Below are 24,943 nucleotides of genomic sequence, written 5' to 3'. Positions count from 1 at the left end.
TCAATTTAAACATTACTAGAAACAATCATGACTGAACATATTTGTTGGTTAGATATTGTTATCTACATGAAACAATTATGCGTAGAACGGCAGTAGGTTTCTCAGGTGCTCGCGTCTCTTCGATCCAACGAAAATCCCCTGCGAATTGCCCTGAAATTCTCCAAAAAGCCTTGATATGCCTCTGATACATACTTGAACCTCAAAAGAAACTTAAAAATGAAAATCTAACATATTTGTAATAGAAACATGAAAAAATCAACTACTTGCGTGAACCGTAAATGTTACTTTTTTGCTTGACCTTATGTTGGCACTGTTGATGTACATATTTTGGCACTAATCTACAAATTAGATAATTTTCGTATATGTGCAAATTATTTTCAAACACTGATCAGGGCAGGAAAAAACCAATCAATCTGAGCACAAGTAATCGAACAGCAGTAGCCTTTTATTTTGCATGGTCGCTATCAAATCAATTCAAGCGTAGTCCAGGTTCGCCAGTCTTGGTATACATTTAACAAACATCGCGCATCTTTAGCGATCTTCATGGATATGTGATTCAAAATCTTAACAGATCCCCGCAATTCTTTGGAAACCCTTGCAGACTTTTACCCTACTTTTACAATCATTCACAGAACTTGGTAGATATATTTGAAGCTTGGCGAACCTTTGTAGATCTTCCCAGACCTCAACCTTATTACTGCATGACGTTGGGAACAGCTTGCTGGCGTAGTGTAAGTTTTGGACCAAACATGATCCTAATGCACAAAGAAGGTCAATAGACCGCATGGACATTTGTAACCCATCATAGGCTTTGAAGGATTTGAAATAACCTTTGCGAATTTTTACAAGTCTCCACATTCTTTCGAGCAACATACAGAAGGCCTGTACGATGCATATTGATAATGACAAGAAAATGCAAAAGTAGTCGACTTCATCATTTTCCAGGATTCTTCCAGGAGAAGAATGTGTACATATGTATGTGTAAGCTAGACCTCTACATTCTTTCGTACAATGTCTCAGACCTACGCGGATCTTCAAAGACCTTCACTAGCGCCTAGTACGCCGAGAGAAGGACTTGTGCTACCATTAAAGTTACCGTAGCTGTCAGATTACTGGTTTCAATCATCGAGCGACCCAAGAATGCTTTGCATACGACGCCGATGATCGTTGTTTGGTGTTACTTTTTAGGGCAATTCACATTCCAAGCATACTTTGATTTGAGCATCAGTTTCAATGATAAGATATGATTTTCTTGACTGCGATAGGACTTTGACAGCCGCGGTAGAACTTTGCGGATACCGCAGAGTGGTTTTTTTTTTCTAAAAATCGGCAATTCTTAATTCGTTATTTTCGTTAAAGAGACCTAGTCCATTTCCAAATCCAGACCTGGTCTCAGTTTATATCTAATGGACTCAAGTACTTACTGATGGTGGGTGCTTAAATCTAACTAAGAAGCGATCAATAGGGTCCTAAAATGAAAAATATTTTCCCGGTTTTACTGCATAACACGAAGGAGCATGCTTTTCTGATCTCAATGGTATTTTTTCCGAATTTAAACAATGACAGAATAGTTAATAAACTCGAAAATAAAATAATTATGAGCAGGTCTTGTTTGACATTCGAGGTCAACCTTGACGTAACGAAAGTGAAACGACGGGTTGCAAAAGACATCACATTGGTTCACCTTTGACAACAAATGTTCCTGTTTGACATACACGGTAAACAAAATTTGCCCAAAATTGAATGCTAAACAAAGAGTGTTGCAAAAATTATTAAAATTTTAGAAAATTTATTTTATGGGCTTTACCTAATAAGACTTCTTAAAAAAATGAGTAAACATCTCGTTTTAATCAATGCTTCATCGAATTATGTAGAAATTGAGATAGGCCTTTAGGAGCCTATTGGTGTAGACATTTTGAACCACCCTAATCATCAGAGCCCGTTAATAACCCGATCACCAATCAGTGCAGTGAGTGCACAATCGGATCGTATGCACGTTGGCCGGAAGTTGCTTCCTATCTAATCTTTGAATACGCGAGCACCATCGCATCGTCGCCACAAGGGGTTGATAGCTGAGCTGAATGGTCGTTCGTTCGTTTGATAGGAGAACCTTATCAGCTACCTACCGTTTGTTGTTGTTACGTTGCTTCACCACCCATTTCTTTTGATCGCGCTCGACCGGATGGACTGGCCTATTACGGGGCAACCGACGGACGACGGACGAAGTGCGTTGTCATTTTATGATTAGTAAAATTGGAAAGGAAATGGTGGTGCAACCAACTTGGGACGGTTTGTGCTAATTTACCTTACCCCGCCGTTGTTGCGTTGTTATTGCTTTCACAGAGTGGACCACATCGCACCATCGCTTATAGCGGTGCGGATCGTGGGCTTTTCAAGTTGGAGTGCCTACACGCTCACGAGGGGTAGTCAGACTTAGAGGATAATAACAAAACACCACCAGCAGCCAGCAGCAGCCCAGAAAAGTTGTCGCCGCGTAGGTGATCTTTTTTCAATGACCGCGGCCAGACGAACACGAACGATCGGTCACATGGTCGCCTTCTTATGGATACTTAGCTGCACTGGCTGCCACCATACTGCTGGTTGGTTGGTCTTTGCCAAGGAAGTCGTGGGAAGCACTAGATCACCACCGCGGTGACGGATGTTCGCAATATTTAGTGTTTAGAAGGTTTGCCATTTTGGAACGTGCAGCAATAGATACACAGGGTTATCTAGTAGGCAGCGGTGGCAAATGTGAAGATCGAAAGAAGTTGTTTCGATTCGCTTGCTGTGATGTGATGGGTGTTAAATTGATCGTATACCAAACTAGCCAACAATTCGATCTTAGAGAAATCCTTCATGGCAAATATTATGATGCTACCGCCAACGTCTACTACGATGGAATCCAATTGAGTTTTCTTGTGAACGTATGGATTACTGCACGAATTTATTCTGACCTGCTTACTCTCACACGAAATTTGACGTTTGAGAGGTGTCGGCACCGCTCAAACGTCAAATTTTCTGTGAGAGGAAGCAGGCCAGAATAAATTCGTGCAGTGGACCATAGTGATGACAGCGACAATTTGTTAGTTGCGCTTCCACATTTCAATCCTTTTCACCTCTAGCTCCTCTTGTACAAATAAGGTGGGGAGGGGCCATTTCCTTGTTGTTGACCCTTTATGTTTTTTTTTCCACAATCTACACTCTCCGGTTCAGTCAGAACAGAAGAAGTTAGTAATCATCGGCGGACATACACACTCGTATCCGCCGATTTTGATTAATCTGTTCTCATCTGACACATTATGTTGTGTCATTTACCGTCGCAGAGTAAAGTTATCGTCATCGTCCCACTGCGTGGTAAAGTTTGTTTTTGATTTGTTACAGGTAATCCACAATAAGCCGATAACCTTTGCGCAAGACATTCTTCAAACATTTTTGAAAGTAAAGTTAAGCCACGTTCCTTCATTTATTGTGTTAAATTATCTAGCATATTCTATCAAAACCGAAAAGGACCGTTATGAAAAAAAAAAGAAAAACCTACATTAATTTACCTAGCGGTTATGGTGTCTACCTCGTGCCTTAGAAAAATCATATCAACGAAACTCTTATAACTTGTTGAAGAATAGCGGACTTGATTACATGATAAAAAAATCAAATCGTTACTGAGCATCTGTTTTGTTTGATAAGACCACGATTGAAAATTCACTTATACAAAGCTCTTCATCTTGAATATTTAGAACGTTATTTCAATATCTCGGTAACATCTCCCCACCCATTATATAAATATTGTATGGGTTTAGAGCCTAAAACATTATAGAGCAGAAGCATTTTGTAACGTCATTTAAGACTTTCTTATTCTCATGTGTTAATACTGAATATTGCGTAGTTTAAGAGTCTGAACTTCATAAAACAGCTGCAATTTATTTTTAAAGTCGCAAACTTTGATTTTGTAACGCCATCTTGTGATATTTTAGTTATCTTCGAACATGCCCATAAAACAGCCACCATCTTGGGTATTGGGTTTTTTTTTTTTGGATTCAAGGTCATCATTTAGGATATTCTAGTCTCCATTTTTAGTATCTAAACATCTTCCCTATGCTAAATACATATACCCAAGTAACAACGGAGCGGCAGCCGTATTGCGTGCAGATATACGGTATTTATAGAGCAACCATTACTTACTGTAGGGATTGAGAGGGATACAGAGAAAGCGAGAAACAGGGCATATGGCATTGGCAGCGGTGATGCGCTACCGGTAAACAAAGCAAATAGAGCTTGCTGACGTTTATTCACCTTTCTCTTTCAAACATGCAGGCGGAATAGGATTTGTTGTCATCAGGAAAAGTTTCCCGATGAAAACAAATCCTATCCCGCCTGCATGCTTGAAAGAGAGAGGTGAATAAACGTCAGCAAGCTCCATGATCATGATGAAATGAAACGTCAGTCTTGTACAGTATTTTGCACGAGTAGGTTGCATCATTTGCATCCTTCCTCGAAATAGAGTTTCGGCCGACAGAATCAGTTGACCCGGATTGCCACGGTGTCCGTCTGGACACGATACTTACCTTGAACAGTTGAAGTTGATTTGAAATGGAAAAGAACGATTTTGCGACTGAACAGATACTATACCCGTAAAATCCATATTTAATTCTGTAATCGCCCATTTATACTTTAAATAAACTTTATGTGCACCGTCGTGCGGGGTTACTTTTGAAATGCGGGGCTACCTCGGACACTTTTGAATTTGGATTTTTTGAATTCAAAATATGGGTCAAATCTGTTTGATTTCTTTGGGACTACATATTATGTAGCAATATTTTCCCCTTCATTTGGTAGAAATTGTTCTTCAAACAAACCCTTTATTGCTTGTCAGGACGCGAAAAAACATCGAATAAACTAAAAAAATAAATCTATCACAACATTTGCTCTGTATGCATTGTTGCTACAGTTCATAAATTTCGAAGGGTTAATTTATTCATTCAAAATCTATCAACGTAGCATATACAATCAAATATTTGAATCGTTATGCATTATAAATGACCTTTTCACCTAAATAAAAGATTGATGGTCCCTTTTTTAAGACTGTCTTTTTTACAATATCACGCTGCTCATAATACCAAAGATAGCACAGAACCATCCAAAAATGCATACATTTATTGAAATCATGTAAGATATAGTATGCAACAGTATTAGTACAATGTAGTTTTCTAAAAAAATGCAGTTTTAAAATTTTAAATGCAGTTTTGCTATAGTTCAAAATGCCCAAAGTAGCCCCAATCCACTTCTATATGAGATGTGTCCGATTGGTGTATGAACAACTTTTTTGTTTATTGATGGATTTAGCTCAAATTTTGTATACATCCTACATACATACATACTAACGATTATTGTGTGTAAAAATTGTGGAAATTCATCCACTAATCTGGGAGTTATAATGTCATAAAGTTGAAAAATCATGAAAAAGTGTATACGACGGTACGTATAAAGTATAGCTAGCTTTTTAGGCTCCATTGTTACTCGGGTACGTATATATGTACATGATTCAATAGCATAAAAGAGTGAAGAATTAGCATAAATGAAAACAAACAATAAAGAGCATAAAACTTTATAATAAAGTCACCTTCTTTTGGTCTCCGGAGTTCTTCCTTTTACCTAATATTACCCATAGAGCCTGGTTTACGAACCTGAAATCCCATAAACATCTACAACATTGAATTTTGGGCCACCATATTTCATATTTTAGTCGTCATTTTTGGACTCTGTACGTCTTCCCCATGCCAAAACTACCCATATTGCATGGTTTTAGAGCCAAAACCTGCAAAATTGCCGCTACAGTTGACTCTCCACATCTCGATATTGAAGAGACCATCGAAATAAGGAGAGATTGAGCTCAAGAACCAATTAGTAATGCACACTAGATTGAAAAATCGTCCGTATATAGGAAAAAAAAACCGACAACAAACAGATGCCACTTCGCCTTCCCAGAATGTTTTGCACCTAAGAAACGGGATCTAGCAACCTGAGATCAAATAGAGATAGAGAGATATCGAGATAAGGAGATATCGACATGTGGAACGGTAAAATATGTGCAGATTAAAGGGACCGAGTAAACCATCGAGATTGGGAGAGATATCGAGATGAAGAACATCGACATATGGAGAGTCGACTGTATCTAGAGTTTTAGGCCACCATTTTGGAATCAAGGTCGTCATCTAGGATTTTCCAGTCTTTCACATACTGTAATCCGGGGTCAAATTGATCACTTAAAAACAACTTTTACGGATAACATCAGTGCCTGTTCAAATATTGCCAAAATAATTTCTGTAAAACCAGTACCCAGTGGATCTCCATGGAACCATGTGACAGAATTTTGTTCAACAAATTTAAAGTTTAAGTTAAATAACTTCAAATATCAAAATATTGGAAATGCAACTTTGGGGCGAAATTGATCAGTATACAATTAAGCATCGGCTGGAAAGGAAAATTTCCTTCACCGCTTAATTTGCTCTTCTAAAACCGAATAACGCGTCTAAAATCTTACAACTAGTGAATTTAATACTTTAAATGCAAAATTAAATTTCGAAATTTCCCCTTAAACGCCTAAAGGTAGGCAATTTAATTGGAAATAAGTGATTTCTATTACAATAAATGACTATTTCTTCATAAAATGAACTTTTTATAACAATTTCATGTTCTGATTAGCTGCATAACATCCCAACCAAGGCTCCACAAAAATGTTAAAACAGAGAATTCACGGGAAGTCCTACTAGCAATTGATTGTTTAGTAGCAAGGATTTCAGCTAAATGAGAAATACATTGCAAATTCCTTGAAAAAATAAGGCAAAACTAACTTTTTCTAAAAAATTAAAAGTCTACACTCATCTCTAGACATCTAGGGTAAAAAATATAATTTGGACATGTATATAATTTGGACATGCACGGCGATGTATGCCTTGTTCCGGAGAGCTAATAAAAGTAGATACTTCTCAATATCGATTATTGGATCAAATAGACCCTATTCTGATGACTTACGTTGAAAATACGCTTAACAATTAAGAATTTACTTCAAAATTATCGAAAATGTAAATTATTTCACTAAAACCCCTCAAATGCACAGGTATGCAAGACGACATACACTTCACAGTCACATACAATATTCACCTCAAAATCGTTGAAATTTTAATTGTAAGAAATTTAAAAGCCTTATTGCATTGAAACATGTTCAATAAAGAAGCATTAGGCAGCCAATCTCTTAACATTCATCTAGAACGCTTAATATAGGTGGTGTCCAAAATACATTACAAGTTTTCTACTGTAAATATATTTTGGTCATCTGACGAACTACATGGGGATGCTGTACGATTGCATACTTGGAGGCGTATTCTGTGGGTCTGGCGATATTTCCTCGATTTTAACAAAAACTGTAATAGTTATCAAAATAGATGCCTGTTAAGCGGAGAAATTTGATTATTTGTAAGAAAATATTTGTTAATTTATGCTACTTCCATGATTTAGCAGTATTCATGGCTAAACATTGAGATAATTGCCCTGTCTACAGGGTGTTAGGTTCCTGAGTGCAAACTTTTTAAAGGGTGATAGAGGACCATAAATGGTGAAAAAAATTGTTCTACGCATATGGTCAAATCTCAACCGTTGCGTAGTTATTGAACTTTCCATGGTTTTGACTCTCATTGCCTTAACTGGCTATAACTTGAAAATGGTCAAACTTATCGAAGTTTTTTGACCCTTATTCGAAAGATTATTGAATTTTATATCAAATGGGATCTTTGAATCGATTGGTTTAGTTAAATCAATAAATTTTCTAGAGCAAAATAGCTAAAAATAGTGTATTTTTATTGGTTGTTGTCAATTATCTTTGAAAAATGCATAGTAATTTAAAATTCTTTCTTAGGCAAAGTTGTGGCCCCTGTTCTACTCTACAATTCGTTCTTTGACATCAAACTTCTATCTCTCATCGTTTTGTTGAAATTTCGAATTAAACATCGCATTTCAGATCATAAATTTGCAACTGTCATGGAAAGCACTTTTTTGCGCATTGTGTCGCACATTTAAATCAAAATAGCAAGAAAAAGATAAGAGCTAGAAGTTTAGTGTCAAAGAACGAATTGTAGAGTGGAACAGGGGCCAGAGCTTTGCCGAAGAAAGAATTTTAATTTATTACACATGTTTCAAAGATAATTGACAAAAACCAATAAAAATACACTATTTTTAGCTATTTTGCTCTAGAAAACTTAGTTATTTTACTAAACCAATCGATTCAAAGATGCCATTTGATAGAAAATTCAATAATCTTTTAAATAAGGGTAAAACAACTTCGAAAAGTTTGACCATTTTCAAGTTATTGCCAGTTAAGGTAATAAGAGTCAAAAACATGGGAAGTTCAATAACTACGTAACGGTTGAGATTTGACCATATGCGTAGAACAATTTTTTTCACCATTTATGGTCCTCTATCACCCTTTAAAAAGTTTGCACTCAGGAACCTAACACCCTGTATATACCTGAGGGTGTCCAAAATGCAATTCTAACAGGCGATCGGAAATTGCGATTTTCTCAGCTTAAAATGCTTTCGTTAAGGTTTTTGTCACCAGGAACGAAAAGCACAATCATATTATAAGCGTATTGGTAACTTTGCAAAATAATTAATTGCTTTCTAAGAAATCTAGGGGACGATTTTTTCAACGTTGTCCTCAGCCTGTCCAAAATACATGAATTACCCTACGAATCAGATGACGTAAAAAGTTAAAGATCATTACGACGCGTAAGAGTTCCTAGTATGGAATTATAATTTAGTACCCAAGTGATCAATTTCACCCCGCTGATCAATTTGACCCCGGTTTACGGTACCAAATATACACATATTTAAAGTTTGAAACTTCATACAACAACCGCCATTTTCAATTTTTAGTCTACTACTGAATATTCTGATCGTCGTTTTTGAACCTGAGATTTGAAAATCTTCCTCATCCAAAATATACAAATATTGCATGGTTTTAGAGCCTAAAATTCCTTAAAACATCAGCCATCTTGAATTTTTGGCCGCTAGTTTGGATAAAAGGCTATTTTTGATGTTGAAAATTGCGTTAACATTTTTTAAACCTCGGACATCTTCCCCATACCAAATACACCCATATTGCATGGTTCCATAGGCTAGCAATCTAGCTACAGACAAGCATACGTAACACTTGGAACATTTTTCGATTCGAATCATAGTCACGAAAGCTTTTTCGCCCAATGCTAAAGGGACTGAGTTTGGCCAACCATCAACTAGGTGGCGGCAGTGGGCAAACGTCAAACTCGTTCAAAAACGATGCGAGCGCCACGGATGGCCAGTTGGTCAGCTATTAAATTTTTGAATAGACCATTAAATCGGTGTACACGATGGGAATAATCAGAGTGTTACGTCTGTTTGTCTGGTCTCAGACTGCGGGCTTCTTCCATATATCTATTTTCTTCTTCTTCTTCTTGGCGTAACGTCCTCACTGGGACAAAGCCTGCTTCTCAGCTTAGTGTTCTATGAGCACTTCCACAGTTATTAACTGAGAGCTTCCTCTGCCAATGACCATTTTGCATGTGTATATCGTGTGGCAGGCACGAAGATACTCTATGCCCAAGGAAGTCAAGGAAATTTCCTTTACGAAAAGATCCTGGACCGACCGGGAATCGAACCCGTCACCCTCAGCATGGTCATGCTGAATACCCGTGCGTTTACCGCCTCGGCTATATGGGCCCTTATATATCATATATCTATAAGTCATTGTTTTATAGGTTAAAACTATGAGCCTCATATATTCTGGTAAACATTTTTGGACTCCGGACCCAAATACCTAAGAGCCTATTTTTTTATTCGTCAATGTGAGCCCAAAACAGCCGCAGTCTCGAATTGTGGGCCGCCATCTTGGTTTTAGGTAGCCATCTTCAATTTTGTGTGGACATCGTGTATTTCGTGGTCTCCATTGATAAACCGACGCAATTTGATTGGTCGCCTGATGAGATTTGGTTCAGTTTAATAAATAACCATTCGCCCCGGTGTTTGTCCGGATCATTAAAATAGCCATTACTACGGAACACAAACGGAACACCTCGACCGATCCGGAAAATTCTCATTAGCAAACAATGTGATTAAATAACGGTTCTATTCGTGCTAAAATCCGAAAAATCGGCGAATGGGAAGAACCTTGAAAGTGTGTTTTGTACACAGACATATGTATATACACAAATACACACATCGTCTCAATTTGTCGAACTGAGTTGATTAGTATATGTGACTCGACTCTCCGAACCTTCTATCGAATAATCGTATTTTGAGTGATCATAGCCTTCCAGAACGCTATGATGTAAGAGAAAGGTAAAATCTGATCGGAACATGAATGTCTTACACTACTACTGTATAAATACAACAAATATCTCTATGGGAGCGGACCTGGTGTGGTGGTTAGAGCACATGACTATCACGCCGAGGACCTAGAATCGAATCCCACTCCCGACAAACTCGCAAAATGTGAGTTCTTCCTTCGGAAGGGAAGTAAAGCGTGGATCCCGCGATGAACTAGCCTAGGGCTAAAAATCTCGTTAATACAGATAAAAAAAAAACAAATATCCCTTGAAAGAATCGCCGTAGTAACACACCGTAATAGATCTAACTAGTTTGCTACGATCTCAATTTCTGTCTACACAGTTGCTGGCGAATATCGACTTATACAGATTTGCTTGTACCAGGTCTCGGCTCTCCTACTTGAGTTTATGAACTGTTTATGAATGAGCTTGACTCGTTGAGGTAACCCGGGGGCTGCTGACTGGTGGCGACCGATCGCGCGGGTGGGTAAAACGAGCAACGACAAAACACCAGCGAGCGAGTATACGAGCGAACATGCAACAAAGCAGCACGCGGCGCGGGGCAGAGCAAAAAAAAAATCGCACCAACTAAATGAATGAGTTGTGAAGAGCAGTGGCGGCGAATGAATGAGCGGATATCGTCCTTCGTGTCGTGCTCGCTCACACCCGAACCCACCAGTCTCCCCATACATATTTTACATCGCCCTGCGTTCGTCACCGGGTGGGTGACGAAGGCGGCAATATGGCAACGCAACGCAACGCTTTGCTGGGTGGTTTGGAGTTGGTTGCGTTTATAGTTTGAATTTGCATTCACTCTTTCCTCCTCCACACATCGTCGTCGCCTGCTTTGCTAGAGTGCTAGAGCTAACTCAATGTGTGGAGCTGAACGGCGGTGGTGATGAGGTATTTCTACTCGTTTGATGCACCTACACACCACTTTAGTGGGTTGCTGCAGTGCAGTGTGTCGCGACCGGGCAGCCTACTGCGATTGGAATTTTGCAGCACCACCGACCGACGCCACCGCTGCGCTGCTGGAATCACGTTCACGTAGTAAGCAATGCTTACTCGTGGCGACGAAACTTATGTGGTGTTGTTGCAAGTTGGTACGGTATTTGATATATTTGTAATTTCACATCGAATTCGCCCAGGAGAATAACACTTGCATCATGGGGCGTACGCGTTACACTCACTAAATTGTAGGCACAGGTTTACGACTAGGTAACTAAGCAGCAAATCATAAACGCCTGGTCCATCATATCCAGCATTTCATGAGCCACTATACGAGTGTGTAGTGTGTGTCCACCACAGATGATTGACTCCTTCTGTTCTCTGAAGTAGAAAGTGTAGAAAAAAGAATGAAGGGGAAGAAAATGACCCCCTCTCCACCGTATTTGTACAAAGGGGGGCACCGATCGTGAAAAAGATTGAAAAATGGAAGCGCGACTAATCATTATTGTCGCCGTCATCGTCCCCAAGAAAAGTCAATTGAACTCCATCGTAGTAGACGTTGGTGGTAGCTTCGTCGTCGTAGTCATCAAGTTAGCGGCGGCGTAGTACGGTGCATTATAGGTTGCTCCGCCTTTGAACCCAGTTGATTTGAATTTAAGCTTGAGCATTCGAAGCTCGGTAGTACATACAAATACATAGTGTAAGAGCCGGCCGGATGAGATGAATGAATCGTTTAATCAGAATAACTGGACGCAGGCCATGCGACAGGGTTTGGAAAGAGGGTTACCCTTTTCGTCGCGACAGATTCTGTAGAGCTTGAGATGAATGTCTTTATTAGACTGGGTCAACATGGTCATTTTTCCGGAACAAAATTTTTTCGATGCCTTTTATCGTTTCAAACAACTGTGCAAAATTTGGGCGCGATCGGTTGCGTCCCCACATTCCGCATTGCGTTTGAAATTTGTATGGAGTGTTATATGGGAAAACATACTTTTTTGCATTTTCCTAGTGATATGCTTAAATTTGTTTTAAACTATGTAACCAATGATGTTAAAGTATAGCCTAGGGGATGCTGATCAACTTTGCCGAAGAGAGTAAGGTGCTAGAGCGACGCTGTAAAAAGTTATTAATGCCCAAAGTTAGATATCGCCGCGCACCTACTAAAAACCATTTTTGCTGCCAACACTGCTGGTGCTTCAAATGATCACCTCATCCTTGCATTCCATTCTGTCATTTCATGAAAACCAAACCCCATTTCATCAACAAACAACACTTAGGAAGTTCAAAAATTAATGTTTTCCAGTTGATTTTCTACGTTAACCTTTATTTTTTATAATATTCTTATTATTTTAGGTCAGCTTTTGAGGAATAGTTCCGGAAATGTTTTAGAGGAGTACGAGGAGCAACCAATATTCATCTTTCTGACTCGGTGGCCACTTTTTAAACCATTCCCTTTAACCTGGCTTACGACATATCTGAGATCAGAAGTGTGCAAGAGATTCTGGAACTTTTGATCACACGGATAACTTCCGATGTTGTCCCAGGATTCCTCAAGGAAGACAGTAGTTTTCCAGTATTTCTGTAGCCTGGCTTGTGATCACATTTTTTTTTACTTCGCAAACCAAGAACAATAAAAAAAGCTTTGATACTTTCGAGTATTCTAAAACCTGGTTTCCCTTGTCCTCGAAATCGGTAATTTGTGAGAGTTTTCATATGCGAAATTTGGCTACCAACGCAGATACATATAATACTTCATTCATGATAGAATAAATTATGCAAGCATTTTATTTGCAGAAATTTGGTTAATAATTATGTTTATTTCTAATTGTGAGTATTTGTATAAGGTCTCCCCGAACACAGAGCTAGTCCTGCCGCTGCAGCAGTAATCCATAATTATTATTCCTATGATATGGTTTCAACAGTTTTGAACAATAAAACTTGTAAAAAAATGGTTCACAGAAAAACACACAAATGGAAATTAAATGGACACTGACTAATAATGTAACAATAAACAAATAAAAATTCAATTATTTTCCTCAGTTAATACAGGGAAGAATAGAGTTTGCGAATATTATTGAAGAATGTCGGAATATCGAATTCTCCAGCAATATAATTAAGCGAAAATTAGATCCGCCATGTACCTTGGTGGTGTTGGTCATTCGATAGGCCAAACATGTTTTCCAGTTGTACCCTTTTTCGGGGTTCATTAAATAATCAAAACTGCACAAATGCAGAATAAAGAATTCTCACATTATTCCCTTTTTGTAACACTATGAAGTTTCATTCGCCAGATTCAGGTAGTGGATGGGAGGTTTGTCCGTTACTCCCCTAAAACAAATTCGGAACCGCGATCATTCCTTAAAGGACAGAGTTTTCCTAAAATTATAAGAATGTTTAAAGCGATTAGAAAACAAATAAGGGATAAAATTGCATAGAAAAACGACTGATACCATGAGTTGTTGTTTTTAAACAACTCTGTCGAACAAATCAAGTTCAGAAATGTCAGAATGAAATGCAAGGATAAAGTGATCATTTGAAGCACCAGCAGTGTTGGCAGCAAAAATGGTTTTTAGTAGTTGCGCGGAGGTATCTAACTTTGGACATTAATAACTTTTTTCAGAGTCGCTCTAGCACCTTACTCTTTTCCGCAAAGTTGATCAGCATCCCCTAGGCTATACTTTGACATTATCGGTTAAATAGTTCCAGCCAAATTTAAGCATATCATAAGGAAAATGCTAAAAAGTATGTTTTCCCATATAAAATTCCATACAAATTTCAAACGCAATGCGGAATGTGGGGACGCAACCGATCGCGCCCAAATTTTGCACAGTTGCTTGGGACGATAAAAAGTATCAAAAAAACTTTGTTCCGGGTTGATTTGATCAAATTCCAATTTTCCCATACAACGTTGACCCACTCTAGTCTTTATACTTATGACACACATGTGATACAAGAATCACTGTACAATTGCGCTTGAAATGAGTGCCATACTGAAAATTCTCTCAGTTCAAGCAGTCTTGTTAGAATTTTCTTGACACTGCGTACCGTTGTACAGGAATCACACTCGTATCACATGTCTGTCTGGGTAAGGTGGCCCACATTTATATGAAAAACAAAAATTTCGAAAAATTCCAACTCTTCCCTCCTAAATCAGTTGTTTTGGACTCTCAGTAGCTACGTTCAAAATTTGAGCAAAATCGGTTGAGTCTAAGGGGGCGCTCAAAACGCTTGAAGTTTATATGGTAAAACTTGGCCAAATGTATGCAGAAATTTTAAGTTTCCGAATTTTGCCGCTAGGTGGCGCTGTAAGCGTTCAATGGGAGTCCAAAGCAACTGATTTAGGAGGTAAAACTTGACATTTTTCGATTTTTTTGTTTTTCATATAAGTATGGGCCACCCTACTGTCCGGGGTATTAGGTACAGACTGTTTGGAAGAGAACAACCCAAGTAACATTTTTTAGTCAAATAGGCTAGTAGAGGTTCTTAGAACCACCATGAAACTAAAATAAAAGAAATTAAGTTTTATGACAGTTCTTAAAATCTCTACAAGACTAATATGTGTCATCAAAATGTTACTTCCGGACAAATGATCACTGTTTATCGGTATCCCATACCTACATATTGTTCAAATTTCGAGCTTAGCTCTTTCAGGTTGAATATTGTAATGTAGTGTTATGAAACATGATATTATTTTATTATTTGGATAGACACATTGAGAGAAATAGAAAATCGCATTATAAATCATGTCATATGAATAAATTTCAGTAAATACTTTTAACTAAATCTATGTGAATCTTCAGAGACCTGAGTAAAGCTATTCACTCAGTTTTATTCATATGGCCTAATGCTTCTAAGAGCAGCTTATGTTTTTTTTTGCAGCCAGGAAACGCTCTGGGCGACATACGAGAAATTCACGATTCCTTAAGAAGTTCTATCTGGTATTCCTCAAGGTTTTGTTTCAGTGGTTCTGAAAGTGGCTCCATCTGGTTGTTCCTTTAGGGACTCCTAGAGTTTCTTCCAAGATTTGTCGATAATTTTTTTTTAGAGATTCCTCCAGGAATTCCTTCTAAAAATCATCCAGGGATTCCTTTAGTAGTTTTTCCAAAGTTTTCTTCCTTTGGAATATCTTTACAAGTTTCTTTCTAAGATTATGGGAATAAATCTCCTTATAGAACTTTTTGAGGACTATAACTACAGAATTATTGGAGGAAATCCAGAAGGATTTTTTATAGAACTGCCGGAGAAATTCCTTAAGAAATTGTTGGAGGAATTTCTGAAGAAAGCCCTGTAGGAATTAGATAAGAATTTTATGGAAAAACTTCTGAAAGATTTCCATAGGCAACTTCTAAAGGAATTTCAGAACGATTTTCTGGAGGGATTCTGGAATAACCAGCAGAAATTACAGAAGTAAATCCTGGAGGAATCCTAAAAGGTTTTCCTGGAGGAATCTCAGGAAATATTTTTTGAGGAGTTTAAACTTTTTTTTTTCAGAATAATCTCGGAACAATTTCTTGGATGAAAACCCCAGAACGAATTCCTTGAGAAATCCCAGAAGAAACTCATGGAGAAGTCCTGGAATTAGCTCTTGGAGGAACCTCTAAAACTAAAGCAGTTCTAGGGGGAAGTCAAGCATGAATTTCTTGGAGGGATCCCGAATGGTTTTTATGTACGAACCCCTGATAAAAAAACGAGAGAAATCTCAGACTAAACTGCTGGAGGAAGCGCGTAAACAAAATTAGCTCCTAGATGAATTTCTGAAGGAATTCCTGGAGAAATCACTGAAACAACTTCTAGTTGAATTGTAGGAAGACTTCCGGAATATCTAGGCGAATCTCAAAATGAATCGCAGGATTCAATTTTCATGAAATCTCAGCTGAAGATTCTAGTGGAAACCTGGGATTTTTAAATAACTTTATTCAGGAATTTCTCAAGAATTTTTTTTTTGCTTTTTCCTTTTTGAGAATTTCTCCAGGAGTTCCTCCTGATACCTCTTCAAGAGATCTTTTTGAGATTCCTCCAAGAGTTTCTTATGTAAACCCTCTCGAAACTACTTCTCAGATACGCGAGAGGAGCTCCTTTTGGGATTCTACGATTCCTTCAGGAGTTCGCCCGAAATTGTACCACGATTTTCTTCTAAAATCATCCAGTACATCCTTATGGATTATATTCATATTTTTTAAGTTGTCTTTCATGATTTCCCTCTGAGATTCCGTCATGAGTTCTTTCTGAAATTTCTTGCGAGATTCCTCAAGAACATCCCTCCAGAATAAATCTTTGATTCACCCAGGAAATCTTCCAGGGATTCTAACCCTCATTCTTGTTTTTGGACGTTTTCACTCTCAAACGTATTTGTTTGTTTGAATCCGTGTATGAGCCTATGCACAAATCTGGCATACTGCTCACTCCCACAGAAAATTTGAAAACAGTTCGCACAGTAAAAGTCAAATGAGACTTTTACTGTGCGCGGTGTTTTCAATTTTTTTTTTTGTGGGAGTGAGCAGGACAGGACAAATTCGAACAGAGGCTCATTCCATTTGATTCGCTGGTGTTAAAGGAAATGCAAACAATTTACGTTCAATAGCGGATTCGATCGTAAACAATAATGAGGGTTTCTTATTGATAATCTTTCAGGAGCACCCTTCGATATTTATCCTGGAAGTTTTCATGGAATTTATCCCGGAGTTCCTTTTCGGAACTCCTCCTTGGATTGCTTTGTGTGTTCATTCTATGATTTCTCTAGCAGGTCCTTCTTGGATTTCTCCCAGCATTCTTTCTGATATTCATCCAGGCAAAACTTCCGGGACTCCTCCACGAAACTCTTGCAGGATTCCTCCAGGAACTTCTTCTGGGGTTTCAGCAGAACCTATTTACGTAATCACTCCATGAGTTCTATCTGAAAAATTTCCAGTATTTTGTTTTGAGATTCATCCAGAGATTTTTCCGGAATTCCTTAAAAAACTTCAAGAGGAATGCCAGATTCTCCAGGAGTTCCTTCTGCAATGTTCGCAGATTGTTTTGGACTTCCTTCGGAGTTTCGTTCAAGAATTCTCTCAGATACTCCTATGAAAATCCCCCAGAAGATTAAAAAGGCATTCCTTCAGGAATTTTCTTATGATAATTTTATGTAATCACTCCAGAAGTTTGTTATGAAAATCCTTGAGCAACATATTCGTTAACTTATCACCAATAAGTTTGTAAGGAATTTCTCAAGGAGTTCCTTTTAGGTTTTCTTCATTGGTCGTGTCAATAGTACTATCTAGGAATTTCTTCTCGGAATCCCAGAAAAAAAACTTCCAAAGTTAAATCTTTGAAGTAATTCCCAAAGGAAATCCTGTTCTTCCAATGAATGCTTAGAATGAACTCCTGCAAGAATCTCGGAAAGAATTACAAGGACTTTCGGAAGGAAATCCTGGAGGAATCTCGGAAGAAATCCTACAAGAAATCCTCCAAACAATTTCTGAAAGATTACCAATAAGTATTCCCTGGAGGCATCACGGAAAACTGCTGGAGGTTTTGCGTGAGAATCACTGCAGAATTCCTACTACCGTGGACTAAACCACAATCTTATCAGGCTTTGATTCTACCATAGCTTTGACTACAATACCTTTGGAAGTCTTTCTAGAACTGAAATGTCATTAAGCATTCCCAGCGGATCACCCCAGCAAGCGACTGTTCCACGCGAATGAAGCACACTAATCAAAATCAATCACACTATCCATGAGAGCAGACGAAAAGTCCACACCTTAATCAACAAGGCCAAGAAACGTCAAAATCCCATACAAAATCAAAGCAATGCAGTTGCCTATAGATTGACAATTGTTATTAAAGTTTCCTGCACAAATCTATACCATACTATTATTGTATTGAAAGTCTCTCATATCTCACCAACTGTTTATACCATACAATTTTGAATAAGAATTTATTGAAGAAAGAAATTAAGGCTCAATTGAGAATGGCAAATGTTCCATTGCTAAAAAGGCACTTTTTTAAAAGTGATCCACAGGTCGAAGAAAATAAGAATGTCCGATTGTTTATTTTGTCAATTATGATAATCGGACACACTGGTTTTGTTCACTTTTTCTGGAGAAAAGTGCTTTTTCTGATCTGGATAATATGCGATTCTCATTAGAGCCTTGAAGCTATTTTGTATTTTAGAAACTTACTTTAATTTTGAAAAGTCATTTAGGTACGAACGTACATGTTTTTGCGGAAGAACATAGTTTTTAGCGTGCAGTGCATTACAAACTCTGTCGACCTTGACGTGATGGAACTTGACATTTTTCGCACTGGGGATTCAAAAATGTTCCTATCTGACATACACGGTAAGAAAAAGTCACTCAAAGTATGTGCAAGCTAGGGGTGGGACAAAAGATTTAAAGTTAAAAATCAAATATTTTCAACCATGGCTAATAAAAATGAAAAAAATGGGTAAATATGTACTCTTGTGTCATATTTTGTGGTTTAAATCACGAATCTTTGGGACTTATTTGCCGTGTTCAAGACAGTATTTTTTTAAGTCTGAATACATATTGCATTGATCGAAAAAAAAAATATAACAGTATTTGCGAAAAGAAAACTCATTAGAAGACATATTGGTGACTAAGGGTGTGACATCAGCACTTTCCCCTCAAATTTTGTTTATATTTTGAAGCTTACTAACGGACAACCTTCTCTAAATCACATTGCCATCTATGATCATTAGAAAAGCTGGGAAAAGTAATCCACCAAAAAGGTCAGCGAAATGTAATGGAGACGCATGGTAGTTATTCTGCGAATAGTTTACCCGTATTTCTCAAGAATAGAACAAAATAGCGTAGGTGAAAGGTAACGTTGATAAAGATTCTCTATCGTAATTTTCCTATAAGGAATATATGTCGACAGCGATAAACCACGTGCCCACGTGTCACTGGAGAAATTTCCGATCAACTGTATCGTACCCATTTTAGACGCGCATTGCCAATCCAACACAAACTGAAATCCAAAACGTCCAACGCCATTCAATATGTATTTACGCCACCCACTTGCTTGCACCCGCTTCCGCTGCTGTGCGCGTGGGCTCGACACAAAAGGCGTGTACCACCACCACCGACCGGATGAGGCCCCTCATCCAGGTTCCATATCTTTGAAACATCCACCTTACGTTGAGCACATAGTGGCTGAGGTGCGATGCAAAGAGATAAGAGATCGGATAAGCGTCGAAGCACACTCTGTGGAAACTATATGCAGAACGCATGAACCGTACATAGTAGATGAGTTGCGATGAGTGCGGAGATGCGATAGAGCTGCTTCGACGCATGTGATCGCAAGAGAACGCAAGAGAATGCTTGTCGGGTATGGATTTTATGATTGCGCTCGTTGTGTATGTAAAGCAATGCGGATTTAATGTGTTGGGCATGCTAGTAGGTAATATAAAATGCGTTAATATGTTGTTGTTTTTAAACATAACTCAATGCTTTTTCGCATGACATGCATTTTGATGGACCAGACGTAATAAAAATTTATCATACTGTCTATCGATCACCATCTAAAATAACATATTTCATTGCTTATAAAATAGTATTCCATCAAATCGTTTAAGTTTTTTTACAGCATAATTTTGTTATTATATGTGTATAAGAAAATATTTCATTTTCTCTGTTCGGGATTTGAATCAAGTGATCAATGTCAAACATGGTCGTTTGTTCAGTGCATGTTATTCATGTGCAAGTTAGAAAGTTTAAGGTTTTATGGTATTCAACTTAATTGCTAAAAGGATTCTGATTGAAAAGTTCTGCTTTTTTCTTTGTCAGGCAAAACTAGATCCCTTAACGAAAAGAGTGTTACATCAATTTCGATTGATACTCGTTTACCTAATATAAGGACTGTATCGTTAATTATGAGTACACCTGAAAATTGCTATATCTGAAAATGCTTTATTTGTTTTGTAAATTAAATTCAATTACATTGTTTATTGACCATCAGAAAAGCCGATGGTATCATTTTATATTTAATTTTTCGTGGATCTTGCCACGAAACAGTGTGCCTATTGTTGTGGTAAGCGATTTATGATCGAAAACATAGAAAAACGATAGTTTTTATATTTTTCCAAGCAAATTTGAATAGAAAACTACCAACTAACGTTTTGCAACCCTTCATTAGATGGTACGATCATTGTTTTTAAAATGAATTTACCTTAATACCACAACGATGGGCACACTTACCCTAGTCGTTCCACACTTTTTTGCGCAATCTACGATGAATACCTCCTTTTTTCTTTTGAAGATTTTGCTGTCCAAATTTGACTTGGACGCACCTGGTTTTCTGTCGCGTTCGGGCGAGTCTATCAGTGTGTTATGCGTACCGAATCGTTTGGCAACAGTTTGGACAGAAAAAAACGCTAACACCTCCAACTTTTGCTAATTTTCTTAGCGATAATCATTTTTAATAGCAGTACCTGGTCACAATCGATTTTCGCTTCTCATCCGTAAACACTCGCGTTGCTCCACTTGAGGAAAAACTTTAACTTTTAATAAGATTATCTTTTGTTTACAACGCTAGCAACATATAAACACACAGCAGTTGTCAAAATAAGACTTAGTCTTTTTAATACAGGGCCTCAAAGGTGTACGCATAATTAACGATACAGTCCTTATGATGAATATTGTGTACTTATTAGAGACAACTTTTCTCGTAGATATCGCCGAAAATTTTGTAATAAAAAAACCTATACACTTAATAATACATACTTGCCGAATTTGTGTTTCTTTTTACCGAGGTCAGCACAATCTAGTAATGTTTTAATGCCGAAAATCAGTATAACAGTCTCATATTGATTTAAATTGAAATCAACACTCAGATAGCCCAGTTCAGAAAGTAAAAATATGTGTATACATAAAGACATCGCTCACGCGCATATAATTACATGTTATACATTCTTTTCTCAAATAATTAATTCAATAACCTCAATCTTGTACAGTTACACCAGGTTTTTTTTTAACTGGTCGGTTTTTGCTATTACAACAGGATCAAAACTGACTAAGTTATAGCAAAAAAACGGCCCGCACAAAACAAAAAGCGGGTGCATTTTATCTTTCCGCTCTTATAGATTAAACGATCATTTTACTACCCACATCCAAAGAAGCGCTTCAACATACAAACGACTTCATCGATCAAATCACGCGAGTCGTTGATGCGCACGAAATAGGGGAAAAAGGATGTGAAAATAACATGCGCACCCTCATTGAAAACCTCATGCACTATGGCCTATCAAACATCCCTCTTCTCATCTCATAACTTATCGCATCCGATCGCATCTCACCTTACCCACTATGGTCACAGCCTTAGCTAGAGATAGGTAGGTGCCGCTGACTTCTTCTGGGAAAGAAATGGTCACCGCGGTCATAGCAGCCCATGTTTCTTCTAATGTTCGACTTTTTTTTTCCCTTCTGCACGAGCTGACTGTTATGAAACCTGTCATCCCGCACCACCACCTTCATCAAGGCCAACTGGGACTCCACGACCACCGCACCGTGCTATGATGATGACGACTCCCCGTGGCCTCCTGCGACGGCGACGTCGACGACGACGACAACGTTAGTCGGGGGGAAAAGCTGAATGAAAACCTCATCGCGGCATCATCGTAGTGTGCCAGGCAGGGCGTTCGGGAGGGAGTTTTCCTCGATGGTTTGGTTATGTATGTAGGTAGGTATCGTGAGGTATGTACATTGCATCGCAAGGCCCAGAGCAATAATTTACTATATTGGCACTTGGGGTGGTTACCGGGGACTGGCAGTAGGCCACATCGCAGCGTCCCAACGCACAGTGGATGAAATTTTCAAAGACCTGGTAAAAACTATCGAACGTTTGTTTATGTATTTTCTCTTCCACAGGTAGACAGTTCTGCAACTGGATACAAAATCGATATTTTCGAATTCTGTAAAAGCTAGTTGATGCTCCTGGTGTTCAAGATGAATGTATGGTATACATAAAACAATAAAGGCATGTTCAGAAAATCCCATCCAGCATTCCTAAAAACTAAAAGTCTGTGCAAAGTAATCATTTGGATTTTGTTTCTAGATAAAACAGCGTAGGCGATGGGAGTATTCTCCCAGAATTTCCCTCGAACGACAGGTATTAGCAATCAGCTAACTTGGAAAGGGAACAAACGACCGTTGGTGGGAAAGAAATGGCACGAGCGAGCGAAAAAAAAAACTACGCTCGTCTACTATATAAATGTGTTTCTCATTTGTGGGTTCGCGTAGGTTGGGTTGATAAAACTGAATGAAATCATGATTATGGGCGAGACACGCCGCCGAGCCGAGTGGGGCCTGCAGGATGGGAGGCGGGCGATAGTTGAATTGGAAATACACGCGCGCACACAGGCAGCCAGGACCGGAAAGGACGGTCTACTGGGAAAGGGTGGTGGAGACGAGCGCGCAGTAATCGACTGTAAATATATAAACAATGCGCAGGCGCGTTTTATAGCTGCTGCTGCTGCTGCTGGATTCAGAGCTTCGGAAACGGCGTTTGGTGTCGGGATGTAGGCAGATTGGTCGGTATGACCACGACACGATATCTACACTCGCTGTGAACAACCTGTGCTGGCAACGAACGAGCGAACGAGCACATGTGTGTAGGTATGCGCCATGTGCACCAACACTTATCCACGGTGGTGGAATCTCAACTCGCAGTGTGCTGGACAAGTTTTATAATGAAACTGACAGACAACCGAGCGATCATAGGAGGCAGTGTGTATAGGAATGGAAATCTCATTGATACAAATCTGTATGCGAAAGTGTTGCCAGATTATACGCAAGTATATGATATCAACAAAAAAACATTGAAATTAATCCTCACAGCTCTAATAAACCCGTGATAAAACGCTATAAAGCCCGAAAGGGGTCACCCTTCAGGAGATTGTTAAAACCATCTCCTGAAAAGTTTTATATTTGTTTACAAGTACTACGTTTTTAATACATTTTTTTGCGCTACTCAAGCTCTATTAAGGTTTAGGGTTCAGGCTGAACGTTGTTAAGAACTTATAGGTTGGCCATGGGTAGTCGTCAAAAACGTAAACAAACAGAAAGTTTTATACTTGTGTTAGAACTTCAACTGCACTTATTTCCATGAATAGTCATTAAAGCAGACATCCTAAGTAACAATGATAGCTGAATAACAGCTTATCCAGCTAAACATTTTAAAATCATGCGTTAGAGCAGTTTATTCATCCGTTGTACAGCAATAGTGTTTGTTGGGATGAGCTCTTTGAAGCATCGATACATGTTTTTAAGATAGAAGGAATAAAAACAGAACACTACCACTTAATGACATCAACCATACGAGCCAATTTTTAACCAACATAGATCGAAAAGATAATGTAAATTTCTGTGACATATAATGCACATGATTGGAGCGTGGGATTTCACAGAAGTTTACATGACATGTCATGTAAATCTAATGAAAAATCATGTAAACTTCTATTGTATGTCATGTAATTCAGCATGACTCAGAGTTTTTACATGACATATACATGTAACTGGAAGTTTACACGACTAAAATGAAGTTTACATGACGTGTAAAGCTCATTATTTTTATCTAATATAGAAAACATCGATGCAATTCAACTAATTCAGGCATATTCATGAGAAAACTAGTGCATTGAGCTGAAAAAGTAGGCTTGAGTCCAATTTTGGAGAGCTTCTGCCCCCCAACTACGTTACAAGTTGACGCCTATACCAAGTTAACCCTTTAGGGCCGTAATGACAAGTGAATTTTGACTTCAGCAAACTTATTGCAAACCTACTTTTCTATTAGGGATTATATGAGAACACTGAAGTTTTTTACACGGTTCCTTCAAGCGATTTTTAAGCGGTCCGTGTACAAAAAAGAACTATGATATCAAAAAAAAAAAACAAAAAACGGTGTAATGAATGTCAAGTCACGGTAGATGTGACAAAAGGCTAGAGGTTCAATTCAGGAGGTTCCAGGATGTTTCAGGGGAGCTTTTAGGGACGTTTCAAGAGCGTTTCAGAACTTTTGAAAACATTTCAAAGGAGCAGAAAGTTTCATATGATTTTCAGCGGGTTTCCAAGATATTACAGGAGGCGTTACATAGGTATTTTTGGGGGTTTGGAGGGTTTCAGATGCGTTACATGCGACCCAAGGGGGTTTTAGAGGGATTTCGGTGACACTTCAGAAAGTTTCAGAGGATTTTCATCAAATTTCAGAGATGTTACAGAGGCGTTACAAAGGTGTTACAGAATGGGTTTCGGGGGGTCGTAGCTCCTTTACAGAGGATCCGACGGGATATCAGGGAGGTGTGGACGATTTTGCTGGAAACATCCGGAATTAAGGGGTTCCCGTATATCCCCTCAAACGCGATTAATCCACCCTAAAACGTTCTGTAACTAAAAGCCTACCTGAAACGCACCTAAAAGACTCTGAAGCGTATCTGAAACCTTTCTGAAATGTCCTGTAATCCATTGAAACGCTCTGAAACGCATTGAAACATGCTGAAACCCCCTTAAATGGCCTCTGGAACATCCCTCAAACAACATGTAACCCCTTGAAATGCACTGAAACACATTGAAATGCCCCCAAATGCCACCCTAAAATATTCTGGAATTCACTGAAATCCCCAAAACGCCTCTGAAACATCACTGAAA

At 38.5% G+C, this 24,943-nt stretch overlaps 1 protein-coding gene and 1 long non-coding RNA gene across 3 annotated transcripts in view; one reads left to right on the top strand and one right to left on the bottom strand.

Moving 5' to 3' along the window:
• Positions 1–24,943, bottom strand: part of LOC109425818 (dual specificity protein phosphatase Mpk3) — a 120,749-nt gene that overhangs the window by 87,391 nt on the left and 8,415 nt on the right. The window lies entirely within an intron of this gene.
• LOC134289934 (uncharacterized) lies at positions 4,381–23,441 on the top strand. Its single transcript, XR_009998762.1, has 2 exons — positions 4,381–19,440; positions 21,624–23,441. It is a non-coding gene; the product is annotated as an uncharacterized LOC134289934 (long non-coding RNA).

Source organism: Aedes albopictus, chromosome 3 (genome assembly GCF_035046485.1).
Source record: "Aedes albopictus strain Foshan chromosome 3, AalbF5, whole genome shotgun sequence".
In the NCBI taxonomy this organism is placed as follows: Eukaryota; Metazoa; Arthropoda; class Insecta; order Diptera; family Culicidae; genus Aedes; species Aedes albopictus.
The sequence above is the reverse complement of the archived record's forward strand: the minus strand, read 5'-3'. Positions and strand labels throughout refer to the sequence as shown.